This window comes from Stegodyphus dumicola, chromosome 6 (assembly GCF_044657685.1).
Source record: "Stegodyphus dumicola isolate Sdum_Otavi_A_Nest chromosome 6, ASM4465768v1".
In the NCBI taxonomy this organism is placed as follows: domain Eukaryota; kingdom Metazoa; phylum Arthropoda; class Arachnida; order Araneae; family Eresidae; genus Stegodyphus; species Stegodyphus dumicola.
In genome coordinates this window covers 144,458,583-144,474,282 of record NC_140773.1, presented here as the reverse complement: position 1 = coordinate 144,474,282, position 15,700 = coordinate 144,458,583, and the positions used below count along the sequence as shown (strand labels likewise).

General features: G+C 33.5%; 1 long non-coding RNA gene across 1 annotated transcript; it reads right to left on the bottom strand.

Annotated features, from left to right (window-relative positions):
- Nucleotides 1–7,790: 7,790 nt before the first annotated feature.
- On the bottom strand, nt 7,791–13,152 carry LOC146996856 (uncharacterized). The gene is made up of 2 exons (XR_015041722.1): nt 12,653–13,152; nt 7,791–8,058 (listed from the first exon to the last, which is right to left on the bottom strand). It is a non-coding gene; the product is annotated as an uncharacterized LOC146996856 (long non-coding RNA).
- Nucleotides 13,153–15,700: the final 2,548 nt, after the last annotated feature.

Genomic DNA, 15,700 nt, shown 5'->3' with positions numbered 1-15,700 from the left:
TACCTAAATTTGATACAATAGGGCGGAAAGGAACACCACTTTTATGAATTTTGGGAAGAGCATATAATCTGGCACAATTCGCAACAGATGGGATAAGCGAATGTTTTAAGTTGCTTGAAATGATTTGCGAAGATTTGATCGCAGTTTTTATTTTGGACAAGTCCGAAGGTGAAGGATCTTTAGGGATCGGATTATATGGTCCTTCGTTTAAGAGTTTAGTGACACCATCGATGTAAGTGTTCTTATCCATGACGACTATCTGGCCACCTTTGTCGGCCTTTGAAATGATAATATCCGGGTTAGAATGAATTTCGCGCATTGTAGCTCTTTCTCTCGCAGTTAGATTTGGTTTCAAAGGTTTATTATTGAATTTCACATTATGAGCGATAAGATGCCTAATCATTTCTTTCTGTGAATCTGAAACTTTACTGAACTTGAAAGCTTTTTCGATAGGAGCCAAAATCTTTGGAATCGAGGGTTTACAGGTTTGTGAGAAGTTAAAATTGTATTTTAGAATTCTCTCTTGTTCTTCTGAAAGACTAACATTAGAAATATTAACTATTGGCTTGATGTTTACAATGGAAAGATTTTTTGAACTACTTGAACTGGAAGACTTTAAAAGAAGTTTTTCGAATTTAACTGCAAGGGTGTTTTTATGACGGTTAACTGCCTTCACCGATCTAGACCAAGACTTTTGTTCAAGGGCAGTGAATTTTGGATATGATTTAGAGAGTTCCAGATGAAGCTTATAGAGTTCATGTTCAATTTTGGACAATTGTTGACGTGTATCCCTTATCACGGACCGAAGTAAGGCAAGCTTGCAATTTAACAGAATTCTTGAAACGCGACTCGAAGGTTTTTGATTAGATTTGATTTGAATAAAATTGGGGATCAATTTTTTACATTTACATTTAAGTAAAAAGTCAAGATGATTCAGGAATTTATGCCGTTTCAGGCGTAATTTAGTGAAACGATTAACGGATGAAGGCATGATAAACAATGCAGAAAATCAAACTAAATTAACTGAGCAATAATAAAGTACACACTAACAGCAGAAAAATCCCTCACTGAAATGAATAGAAAACAAAACTTTTGTAAGCAAAATGCATGAAATCAGACAAGCAAAGCACAATATCCAAATGTACAAAACATAAACATAACTTGAAAATTGCAAAAAAGTACTCACCGAAACTCCTACAATCACAAAATGGCGGCCACACCACGTGCAAAAAAAGAAAGCAAAAAATAAGCCTGTTTGAGGCTTCTATAATTAAGACAAAATAACACGCCGAATAAATACTAATTCAGAAGTCAAACAACAAAAATCAGCGTTATATTTACAAAATTACGTGATAAGGGATACACGTCAACAATTGTCCAAAATTGAACATTAACTCTATAAGCTTCATCTGGAACTCTCTAAATCATATCCAAAATTCACTGCCCTTGAACAAAAGTCTTGGTCTAGAACGGAGAAGGCAGTTAACCGTCATAAAAACACCCTTGCAGTTAAATTCGAAAAACTTTAAAAGAAGTTTTAAAAGAGTCTTCCAGTTCAAGTAGTTCAAAAAATCTTCCCTTTGTAAACATCAAGCCAATAGTTAATATTTCTAATGTTAGTCTTTCAGAAGAACAAGAGAGAATTCTAAAATATAATTTTAACTTCTCACAAACCTGTAAACCCTCGATTCCAAAGATTTTGGCTCCTATCGAAAAAGCTTTCAAGTTCAGTAAAGTTTCAGATTCACAGAAAGAAATGATTAGGCATCTTATCGCTCATAATGTGAAATTCAATAATAAACCTTTGAAACCAAATCTAACTGCGAGAGAAAGAGCTACAATGCGCGAAATTCATTCTAACCCGGATATTATCATTTCAAAGGCCGACAAAGGTGGCCAGATAGTCGTCATGGATAAGAACACTTACATCGATGGTGTCACTAAACTCTTAAACGAAGGACCATATAATCCGATCCCTAAAGATCCTTCACCTTCGGACTTGTCCAAAATAAAAACTGCGATCAAATCTTCGCAAATCATTTCAAGCAACTTAAAACATTCGCTTATCCCATCTGTTGCGAATTGTGCCAGAGTATATGCTCTTCCCAACATTCATAAAAGTGGTGTTCCTTTCCGCCCTATTGTATCAAATTTAGGTACTGCCTCGTATCCATTAGCTAAATATTTAGTTTCTAGATTTTCCACTCTATTACACAATAACATTTACACCATAAAAAAATTCAATAGAGTTTGTAAAAAAGGTTAAAAACATTTCTCCTAGTAATTTACTCATGGTTTCTTTTGATGTAAAATCATTATTCACCAATGTCCCAGTGAAGGGTGCATTAAGATGTCTAGAAACCAGACTTCGCGAATTTCATTTCTCTTGCATCGAAATTGATGAGCTAATTTCTCTCACTCAACTCTGTTTGAAACAAACACATTTTGTTTACCAAAATAAATATTACAAGCAAACTGAGGGATTTGCCATGGGAAGCCCATCCTGGCTGATATCTACATGCATTATTATGAATCAAAATTGTTTGAAACTTTAAACTTCCCGGCATGGTTCCGCTACCTAGACGATACTTTTACCCTGTTTGAAGGTAATAAAGATGATTAAAATAAAGTTCTTTCAACAATGAATTCTATTGATCCTGCTATTCAGTTCACTTTTGAACTTGAGACTTGCAATTCTCTTCCGTTTCTCGACATTCTGGTCACACGTAACACATCCAACTTCAGTACTACAGTTTACCGTAAACCTTCATCGGTTTGCCTTCCACCACACTTTAAATCATGTCATCCGACTAAACAAAAGTTAGCTTTATTTTATTCCTATGTTTTCCGTGCTCTTCAAGTTTGCTCCTGCAAACTAGCCCTTGATGAAGAACTAAATTATTTAAAAGCAATAGCTATTGGCAGGGGCTTTTCACCCGACATTATTAATCAAGCAGTTAAAAAATTCTCATCTCAACACACTAAAAGCCACACTCTTATTTTAGAGATTATAAAAATTCTGTTGTCATTCCCTTCTTTCCATCAATTAGCTATAAAGTTGCACATATTTTGCAGAAATTTAACTTTCGGGTTGTTTATTCTCCCATCAATAAAATTCGGACTTCTATACTCAAGGACCTCATTCCGGATATGAATTCCTGGGGTATTTATAGGATTCCTTGCCAGTGTGGTTTAGTTTACATTGGCGAAACTAAGAGAGCCTTAAAATTTCGCGTCAAGGAACATGAAGCATATGTTAGAAAAAAGGAAACACAGAAGTCTTCTGTTGCTCAACATTGTTGATCCGAAAATCACACTTTCAATTTTTCTGCTGCTAAAATTATTCAAAAAACATCTTCCATTGGAGAACTGGATTTTCTAAAGGCATTTCACATTCATAAAAATCTTTCTGTTCTAGTTAACGATCCTAATCCAATCCAAATTTGCCTTCGGCTTTTAAAGAAATTATGTTTTAGTTCTGGTTTCGCCAACAGATGGCGCCACTTGCTTATTCTTGTCCAGGCTTTCTTATCTTATCTAATCATTATTTCCTATCTTATTCATTTGCGGTTTTGCAACTGAAGATGGTGGTTCGGTAAAACCATCGAAACTGGTCCTGTGAAAATTTTGTAAATATAACGCTGATTTTTGTTGTTTGAATTCTGAATTAATATTCACACTGTAAAAAATTCTGTTGAAGTCATTGATAAACTTAAAAATATTTCTCCACTTCGTTCCATTATGGTTTCATTTGATGTCAAATCACTGTTTACTAATGTTCCGGTCGAAGGAGCACTAAATTGTCTTGAAACTAGGCTTCGGGAATTTCACTTCACACATACTGAAATTAATGAGTTGGTTTCGCTTACTAAAGTTTCTCTGAATCAAACCCACTTTGTTTTCCAAAATACATATTTTCGTCAAGTTGAAGGATTGGCTATGGGTAATCCTCTCAGTTCGGTACTTGCTGACATTTATATGCACCATTTTGAGATGAAATTATTTGATAAACTATCTTTTCGTCTTTGGATTCGGTATGTTGACGACACTTTCACACTTTTTGACGGTTATAAAGAGTATTTATCCGAGATTCTATCTATTATGAATTCAATTGATCCAGCCATCTAATTCACTCTTGAAATTGAATCCAACAATTCCCTCCCCTTCCTTGATATTCTTATAAGCCGCAATGAAACTGATTTTAGCACCACTGAGTACCGTAAACCCTTTGCAGTTTGTTTACCACCCCATGCCAAGTCATGCCATCCTGTTTAAGCAAAAAATGGCTTCTTTTTACTATTATGTATTCCGCGCGCTTAAAGTTTGTTCCTCTGAATCTTTACTTACCAATGAACTTATTTTATTTGAGAGCAGTTGCGATTGACCGTGGATTTTCTCCCGTGATTATTGATAAAGCCGTTAAAAAATTTTCAGATTCCCATCAAAGAAGACATTCCACTGTTAGAAATAATATTAATGACCTTGTCGTGCTTCCATTTTATCCTTCTGTTAGCTATAAAATTGCACGGATTCTCCAGAAATTCAATTTTCAAGTCGGTTTCTCCCCTATTAATAAAATTCACCCTTCGATTCTAAAAGATCGCGTTTCTGTCTTGAATTCTTGGAGAATTTATAGTATATCGTGTCAATGTGGTTTAAGATATATTGGCGAAACAAAAAGAGCGTTTAAGTTTCGTACCAAGGAACATTAATCTTATGTCAGTAAAGGCGAAATTAACAAGTCTTCAATAGCGTATCATAGTTGGACATTTAACCATAATTTTGACTTTGGGTCTGCAAAAATTATCCAAAAGGCTTCTTCCATAGGTGAATTGGATTTTCTTGAGGGTTTTCACATTCACAAAGATTTAGCAGGTTTAGTTAATGATTTGAAGTCCAATCCAGTCCTTCCTAATGCCTCTAAAATTCTACTATCTTAATTCAGTTATTTTTGCCGATGGATGGCGTTACCTCCTCGCGTTTGGTACTACCAGAGGGTATAAAAATCCGTTCAGTGGTTGCTTTCCATTATTTGAAGTTCAGATTTTGAGCGTGAAGGTGCATTTGCCCGTCGCTCCCTATTTTCAATTCTCTAATTTTTCTTGTCCTTCATGCTTGATTAGATAGCCTGGCTCAGTGCAACTCTGATTAAAAATAGGCGGCCAGTGCAACTCTGATTAAAAATCCAGTTATAACCACGTGCAGTGCTGATAAGGATCACGTGTTTCTGAGACTCCTTCTCCTTTATTTTCTTCTTTTTAGGTATTTCTTTCTCCTGATGAGGAGGGACCTTTAGCTGCCCTCGAAATCGATTGAGTGTTTCATTATACTTAAGCTAAATACAAGGTTGTTTTTACGATTTTGAAGTTGTTATTATTTATTTATTCTCAAATTGTGTCCTACTTGGTTAAGTTTTTATAATTTGCTATATTTGGTCAAGTTGAATCTAATTTATTTAGTGGTTAATTCAACGTATTAGACTTATTTCAAATAAATTTTAGTATGAAAATTTAATGTAACTCTAAGTTCGGTTAAATTACAAAGTATAACGAAATGAAATTTCTTGCAAATTCCAGCCTTTAGAATTCGGACAGAAAATATATGTAAATTGGACTTTCTCTGCGTCATTGTTATTATGTTTGCGTTATGGTTTGATAAATATTTAGTGAATAAAATTTTTAATTCAGATAAAAAATTGTTTTGTTATTATTCCAAATTGGCTTTATCGCTGAAGGACTACTGTTTTCGTTTTGCGATTTTGCGTTGGTTCACTATAAATGTTCGTTTCACTTTTCAAACTGTCGCCACCAAATGTTTGAGTCCTGCATTATATTTGAAGAAATTAAATAATGAAAAATCTGCTTAAATGTATGTATATTTCTCGCATTATGATGAAACAACAGTACATACAGCCATCGAATTTTGAATGATGTAATCCTCCTACAAATATGGGCATGTGGAAGCCCAAATTTGAAATTTGGAATTTGTTTTATTATCGATTTCCTATTTTGTAAAACTTCAACGAGTTTTTGATTAACAAACTCAAGGATTTCAAAGGGAGCAATAGCAACGTTGTACCGAAAAAACATTTTTTATCTTCAGCGCGCGAGTATCGGAAATTCTAATGATATGCTCATTTTAAAACTATTTTGCGATATTGCTGTTGAACTGAATTTTATGGTTTAAGTGCAAAGAACGTGATAGTTAATAAATAAATGTAACACGCAAAATGTTAAGAAAACGCCCCTTTAGACGTAAGTTAAAATCTGAAACTTTTGAGGGTTTTTTTTTTTTTTTTTTTTTTTTTTTTTTTTTTTTTTTTTTGAAGGGGGGGCTCGTGTGCAAATAAATTAGAGCTTGAGACTTCTTTCCGAAAACCACATGTTGACCATAATGAGAAACATCCTCTGTTTCAAAGCTTGGGCATTTAGCAATGAAAGTGAATATCAAGACTATCTCATAAAATTATATATATATATATAACTGGAAATTTTTGAATCCCGGACAAAATCTCCGAAGCGGTTATAAATCCCGATTGCCGAAGCTAACTCCGAATGTCTAATAACTCTAAATATGCCATTCTTAGCCACAAACAGGCTGACACTGATAATTCAAGTTCCAGTAAAATTGCAAATATCGCGGTTTTTCTTTTTCGTACGTTCTTTCTATTTTTAATAAATGCTATAAAATTAATATTCCCAATCTCCTGAGATGAAATATTTAACGATTATTTAGGATAAGCTTTGAAACATTAAAATGGAAGGGAAAAAAAGATTCGAGTCTTCGAATGCCTTCATCCCTTTATTTCTAACACTTTTTGCTTGGGGTAACCTTTGCTTATTTTTTAGAATGCATATTAGAAACTTATGTTACATCAGCCTCGTAAATTGTACGTTATATATAAACTAACAGTTAGTGTAATAGTGATGGGACGTTCGAATCGCAAGATCTTAGAAAAAAATTCGAGATTCAAAATTGAAATACCGCAACCGCCCCGGTCACTCTAACCCTACTTAAAAAATAAATAAATAAAAAATAAACTAAAGAATAAGAATAAAAAATTAATCATTTTCACTTAAAAATTTGGGAAGATAGTTTTACTAAATATCCATTAGAAGCCTTCATTAAAAGAAAAGTGTATTTGTATTTCATTTATATAATGAATATAATTAAAAACTGTATTTTAAAATTTGATTTTTATTAATCCTAATTTCAGTTTTTTAAAGAAAATGCTTTAATATTCAGTTTTATGTGCACACATTATTATATTTACATAAAGGATTTAAGGATTTTTTAGAATTCGAATTCGAGAAAATTTAGGTTTTGTCCAATTTCTATTAACAATCATTATCAATATTGTTTTGAAAAAAGAATTTTTGATAAAATTATTTTTAGAATAAATAATTATTTTATGTTTCAGAATAAGATCAAGATTCTTTAATGTTAATGATGACGCAGAATTCGATAACAAAGCCATAAACGAGAGATTAGGAAAAATGGAGTTGTTACGTATTATTATTTTCAAATACTGGAAAATGCACATCTTGTTCTCTTTTATTTATCACACACTTCATTTTCAGGTTCCCATAAAATGAATACGTAATGACTAAATAGAAATAAGAGCAAGGACAATAGATAACGATGAAATATATCTCACTGACACAAATGCCTTTTTTTAAAAATTAGTATAGCCTCTCAATTTTCTTTCTAATTGTTTCATATCTTTTGCATTTAAAATAGTTGATGTGTAATGTTGTAATGATCTTACGGATGAATAAGGCACCATAAGGAAAACGAAACAAACATTTATTAATAATTAACGTTCAAATAATAATGGTAAAAAAATTAACGTTCAAAGAATAATGGTAAACTCGGAGCACTACCTCGCTCCTACAACATAGTTAATATACCACCTGCCTCCTCTGAGGCCTAACATGTAAACTGTCGTCTCTTTCACTTGCTGGGCTCTGCCAGGCAGCTGATTGGCTCACCGCAGCCAGATACATGACACCCCACCGGTAAGATTGTGCTACGCCAAAGCGATGCAGAATCTGAAAACTGAACCAGCAAATACAAACTTAAATTGTATACTTCACATACAATGCTTAATAATTAATACACTTATTAATATTTAAATCCTTTCACATTGAAATAAACAATTAAGCACTTAAATGACATATATAAACACTTTTACAAATGTAATACCTATACTTTCCTAGTATCTCATTATGTATTTTTCCTTAACCAAACTAATTCAAAATATATGAACATGTATACATGACGTAATAACATACTTTAAAATAAGTGCAATAACCATTCATCTCACAACATATGAACAGACGACTTGATACAATACCGGAGTTCTGTAATAAAACATATATGCAATACTATTTCAAAACACAATATTATAATGCAACATTAAATGAAAACCACTAATTTGTTTTTCAAAACAGATGGAAAGTAGCTCTCGTACAATTCCGGAACAAAAGAAAGTAACTAATGTAAAGTTTTAAACATATTAGTTTATACTTAGTTCACACCTATTTCATTCACCAACTAGTCTTGAAAGACCATCTGCATTTTTTAATTGTGCACCAGGGCAATAAGAAATATGAATATTATAACGCTGAAGTGCCATTGCCCATCTCTGGAATTTCGCGGAATGCGGTGCCGACTTATGCAAATATAATAATGGATTATGATCTGTGATCAGCTCGATATTTGATCCAAACACCCAACACTCGAACTTTTTTAATCACCACACAACGGCATAAGCTCGCGTTCAATAGTTGACCAGTTCTGCTGAGTCTTCGAAAGTTTTTGACTAGCAAAGCTGATAGGATGCAAACTGCCTTTGCTGTCTCGTTGTGACAAGCAAGCACCAATACCATATGAACTAGCATCACACTATATGGTGTAAGGTTTTCCTGGTTCTGGAGTGTACAGTTTTGGTGCTTCACACAGTCGACGTTTCAGTTCTTGAAATGCTGATTCCTCAACATGAAATTATCTCAGGAATTTTCTTTTTTGTAAGCTCCGTCAATGGGCGAGCTATTTCTGCATAATTCTTTATGTAATCATGATAATAGTTGAATAAGCCTAATGCACTCTTTAGAGCAGTCTTTGTTTTAGGACTTTTTATAATTTCGATGGCTTGTAATTTTTCAGGGTTAGTTTGATGTTTTCCAGCTCCTATTATATGTCCTAAATACTTTATCTCCGAACGTGCAAAAACACATTTCTTTACGTTCACCGTAAACCTGAGATCACTTAATGTACTTAGCACAGCATCTAAATGTTTGAGATGCGAATCCCAATCTGGTGAAAAGATAGCAATATCATCAATATAGGCTTTGCAAAAATCACTATGTTTTCTTAAGGCATCATTCATCACTCGCTGAAAAGTAAAAGCTGCATTTTTTAATCCAAAAGGCAACACTTTCCAACGATATTGGGCACGATGTGTCTTGAATGATGTTAAATCACTACTTTCTTCTTCTAAAGGCATTTCCCAATAACCTTTCAAGACATTTAAACAAGTGATAATATTCGCGTGTCCAATTTTATTGATTAGATCAGTCACATTCTCCATTGGAAAATCAACAGGCTTGGTTACTTGATTCAACAACCTGAAGTCAATACATAAACACATACTTCCTTCTTTCTTGGCAATACATACGACTGGGTATGCTATTTCAGCTTCACTTGGCTCAATAAGACCCAAGCTCTCTAATTCCTCGATCTGCTTATCTACTTCAGGTTTCAAATATTCTGGGATCTTATAGATATATGGCTTTTTTCTTTCAGCTCCAGGTAACAACCGAATTCTATGTTCACCGACGCTGGCTATTTGGATCTCACCAGAAAATAACGCGATGTGCTTGACTAAGAACTCGTGTAATTCCTTTTGTTTGCTACCCTCTAAATGACTAATATCCACCTCGATGTCCCTTCTAGTTGCATGAATTTCCTCAAACTCAGAATCATCTTCAAATATCACTCCCACAGTTTGTGCTCGAACATAAAATTTTCTTATTTTGTTTACATGAACATGCCGCACACTCCCATAGAGTAATTTAACTTTATAAGAATGAGGATTTACTCTTTCAACAACTTCACCTGGACCTGTCCACCTAACATATAACTTGTTGCTAGAGTCTGGTATAAGTAAATATACTAGATCACCATTTTAAAATTCTTTCATACTTTTGCGACGGTTAAAATAATATGCATAAGCTTCCTGTTTTTCCGCGGCAGATAAAGAAGCGAGCTCAGATGCCTTCTCTAAATTTATCTTTAATTCTTGTAGATAATCAACTGCTGAATTACTCAGATTAAGAGGTAATGGTATTTCACCGGACCATGATGATTTTAACACAGCTAAGGGACCTCTAGCTTCACGACCGTACATAAGAATAAATGGAGATACACCTGTAGTGCAATTTGGAACTTCACGATACGCAAAAAGTAAATAAGGTATGTGCTTGTCCCAATTAACAGGATCTGTGCGAATTACATGATGTAACATTTGTTTAAATACCCGATTCCACTTTTCCACTGAGCCTTTGATGCTGGGTAACCAGGAGTCGAAAAACGAGGATGAGTTCCTAACCTTTTTTCGAATTCTTGAGTTAATTGTGAGGTAAAAGTAGTGCCTTGATCACTACAAATTATTTCTGGAATACAGGTTCTCATAAAAATATCTAAAAGAGCATCACAAGTAGCTTTAGCGGAAAGACTTTTTAAAGGTATGACTTCTGGCCATTTTGAATGATTGTTTATCAAACACAAACAATATTTATGTTTCCTTCCTGAAGGCGGTGAAATTTCACCAATAATATCTATGTTGGTTTAATCCTAGTATACGGTGCGTGTGTATATACATAGCATATACTATGTTTAACTATATATTTTCGTTGAATGACCCGTTAACTACTCATCGCAATGTCCGGTTTTTACTGCTCATCATAAAATCGCCGAAAATTAGCCAAATCCCGTGTGCACCGGATACTAGGACTGTTTACTGTATGAAAGGGATATGGCGCACGAACAATAGGAGTAATCGGAATTTTATCCGATTGCCTTTCCGGACTTTTTAATTGACATCTTTCGCATGTTCTACAATAATTTTCTACATCTTTGGATATGTTCGGCCAATAAAATGAAAGCTTAATTCTTTCTTTAGTTTTTCTCATACCTAAATGATTTCCGAATATGGAATCATGAGCTAATTGAAGGACTTAGTGTTAACTTTCGGTTTGACTTTTTTTTTTTTTTGAACTTTTTAAAAGTGTTAACTTTCGGTTTGACCGGGAAATTATCGTTCTGTTTATTGGACCTCTCAAATTTATTTCGCCTGTTCGGGCAATCCTTAGCCAAATGTAAACTGCTACTACACACAACATTCTCGCGGTTTAAACGAATGTTTCTGTTCATTTACCACTGAATCTTTTCTTAGCGCTGGTGGAATATATTTAGAGTTTTTGCATGAATCACGAAAATTAACGCGTTTTTCACCTCTTATGTCATCAAAAGATTTACCTTTTGCGATTAAATAAGTGTTGCATTCCTTCGCTAGTTCTTCTGAGAGTAGCCAACTTTCACCTTGTCGAACTGCAACATGGCACGCTAAATCACTATCCAACGTTTGAAAAAGTTTGTCAGAAATTATTGAGTTAATTAAAGACTCAAAATCATTGACGTTTCTACTTTTACAATAATGGAGCCAACATGATCTTAAACCAGAGGCGAACTGCAAATGAGTTTCTCCGGTCAACCTTTGAGCTTAGCGAAAATTTTCTAAACATATAATTGGCGATGGTTCATATTCCTTAAGGATTAAAGATTCAATTTTTTTCATAATCTTTCAAATCATCATCTTTAATATATACTAGAATATTAGAAGATTTATCACCTATCAGTTTAAGTAAAATTTCAGACTTGAACTCATTTGGTACGTTCTTATGCTTAAAAGCCCTTTCTACGGAATCAAAAAATAAGTTCCATGCTTCACCCTTTTTAGGTACAGAAATCGATAATGCCTGTACAGCTTTCAAAAGCTTATCTAATGAAAGTGTATTTTCTACGTTGTTACCAGATTCGTTGCTACTTTCGATTTGTATCAAACGCAATTTCGCAATTTCTTCTGATTTTTTCCTTTCTTCAACCATAGTATTAAGAAATTCAATAACAAAATCTGGTTTAATCCTAGTATCCGGTGCACACGGGATTTGGCTACTTTTGGCGACTTTTATGATGAGCAATAAAAACGGGACATATACGATGAGTAGTAAACGGGTATTCAAAGAATATATATAGTTATACATAGTATATACTATGTATATAGTGATAGTATATAGTGTATAGTATACTATCACTATATATACATAGACGTTCTTTTGGTAATTTTTGGTGTTGGCGATAATTTTCAAAATCGCGCCAAGGCTGCACCGTATACTAGGATTTTACCCAAAATCTTTATCTTTCAAATATTCTTTAGAACTTAAAAGCTTATCTTTTAATTCTACAACTTTTAAACTAGAATCGGCTTCTTCACCGAGTTCCTTCAATACCGAAATCAAATCACTTTTAAATACTCCCTTAAACATATTTAGAAGAAATTTTCCTTAAAATTACAGCAAAAATTTCTCACCTTTTCTCAAAATCCAGTCACCTTCGTTCGCTCTGGTTCTCGTAAGAGAGCGTGTTGTAATGACCTTACGGATGAATAAGGCACCATAAGGAAAACGAAACAAACATTTATTAATAATTAACGTTCAAATAATAATGGTAAAATAATTAACGTTCAAAGAATAATGGTAAACTCGGAGCATTACCTCGCTCCTACAACATAGTTAATGGGTCTGGGTCATAATCCCGACAACCCAAAGTCCCGACACGGTCGAAGTCCCGACAAGCCAGAATCCCGACAGGGTCAGAATCCCGAGTGTCCAGAATCCCGACAGGGTCGAAATCCCGACAAGTTAATATCTAAATACAAACACTCAATTTAGCTTAATAAAATACAATTTTTAACTAACTATTACATATTACTAATTAAAAGTTTAAATCAAAAAATCATAAAAATTATGTCATTACTTAAAATAATTTTTAACAAATTGAAATGACCGTTAAAATTTGAAATGAAGATTTATAAAATTCTTTTTATTAAGGGGACTCATACACCTTAAAACCCATAAGATGTTCGAATAGGTGACTGTTGCAAGAATTGAGATAACATATTTATTTTAAAAGCAATTACTACCAACTTTTTACAGATGACTACATAATATAGCTGCTTTCTGAAATAGTAATCAGAAAGTTTGTGTTGCCACAAATATTTTTATAATTTAATCCGCTTTGTGACAACATTTTTCGTCACGTTTCCAACTTGCCCGCACAGTTTAAAACATTCTGGTTCATAATTTAATTCCATATTTAATATATAGCTTTTATAACGTCTGGAAACTACTGTGAACTTAAAATTCTACAAATTTCATGTTAAATTTTAATTTTATTTTGAGTTGAGTTTATAAAATGTATTTTATTAAAAAAAATTGTCCATAAAATGTTTTCGTCCATAAAATTTTTCAATAGTAAAATATTCATCAGATTGTTGGTTGAGTTAGAAGATAGTGCCCATATAAAGAATTCCATCAAATTTCAAGCATGTACCATTAGCCATTTTTAAAATATCATGCGCGCAAGGTGGAAATATGGCGAAATATTTTGTCACAAAGAGGATTAAATTACAAAAATATTTCTGGCAACACAAACTTTCTGGTTACTAGTTTCCAAAGCAGCTATATCATGAAGTCAGCTGTAAAATGTTGGAAGTAATTGCTTTTAAAATAAATAAAATATCCCAATGCTTGCAATAGTCACATATTCGAAGATCATGAGGAATTTAAGGTGTATGAGTCCCCTTAAGAAAAAGAAAACATCACTTACACATGCAAACGACATATTTACAGTGACACATTGTGAGCGATAGCACGAAGATATTCCATCACAGGTCGATTATCACGATCGTCCACAACAGTCATAATTCTCCTTTCTCTGTCATCATCTACCTTTCTACGTTTTCGTTGTTGTTCTCCGCGAAGAATGCATTCAACTTGGTATTCCACATGCTCCTGTTCTTTTTGAAATCCTTCTATGATGTTATAAACGCCAACAATGGTCCGTCCAATTAAGGTCTCCCATCTTCTGTGTCAATCCTCGACAGAGTGCGCGGAGCATTTATAGCTGCTTTTTCTAGATCACTAATGATTCTAGATGGCCTTAGTTCAATATTATTTTCTTCAGCGAAATCAATTAAATCTTGGAATAATCTTTTGTAATTTTCTTCAGATTTGCTAGTCATCAAAGCATATACTAGTTGCAGCCGTGGAAGTATGTTAAGGGGTCATTAGGCCTTATTGGGATTTCGCCCGTGTCGGTGTTTTGACCCTGTCGGGATATTGGACAATTTCGACCCTGTCGGGATTTTGGCTTTTCGGGATTTCGACCCTGTCGGAATTTTGGTTTGGCGGGATTTCGACCCTGTCGGGATTTTGGCTTGTCGGGATTCCGTCTGTCGGGATTCTGGCTTGTCGGGATTTCGGCTGTCGGGATTATGTCCGGATACCATAGTTAATATACCACCAGCCTTCTCTGAGGCCTAACATGCAACTGTCGTCTCTTTCACTTGCTGGGCTCTGCCAGGCAGCTGATTGGCTCACCACAGCCAGATACATGACAATTAGTATAGCCTCTAAATTTTCTTTCTAATTGTTTCATATCTTTTGCATTTAAAATAGTTGATGTGTATACCACATGACTTCCTTGTACGGAATATTATGCATTTTTTCCTGCATTTCATTTAAACTTATTGAATTGAGTTAAATCTACTTCGTCGATAGCGCATAAACACCAATAGAATAAATCACAAATTAGAATAATCACAATAGATAAATCACAATAAAAAAATCACAAATTCGGATTCCATATCTAGAAGAATAAATATATATAATTAGATATGTAACGCTGAAATTAGAGCAATGATTAAAATTAGATTATTATTCTAAAAGCTGATTCCATGTTATACGAAACAGAATGTCAAGCAATGATCATATCGGTCGCAGCATAATTCGAAGCAGCTATTAGGAATAAAATGCTACAAAATTATCATTTGATTTAAACAACTTATATTATTTTTCATCGTATATATTTTTTTCTTTTTTTTTCTTACTTTCTTTTCTTCTTTTTCTTTCGAATTATTCAAACCTTATTAACCGATTCCTCGAAGCAATGAAAATGACATAAAAAATTTCAGATTTTGAAACAGTGATATGAAAGCTGTGTATGATGATGATATACAATAATTTCTTTTGTTAATATAAAGTTTAAAATTTTTAGAAAATAATGATGTTTGTCTACTTACTGGTATGTAAGGGATTGTGTCGCTACGTAGCAATAAGGTAATTTGTAAAAATGATAAAATTAAAATGCTCTATAATATGAATTTAAATTAAAAAAGAAATATTTTTCTTTTTATTTGCAAAAATGTTAAAGGTTAAAAATTGAAAATACTGAAGCTGTATGAAAAAGAAGTATGAGAGACTGCCACGTTGTTTACGGTTTCAATAACTGGTAGAATTCACTTACTGTATCATGTTAATTTCAAACGTAAAACAATTTATTATACTTATATCTATAT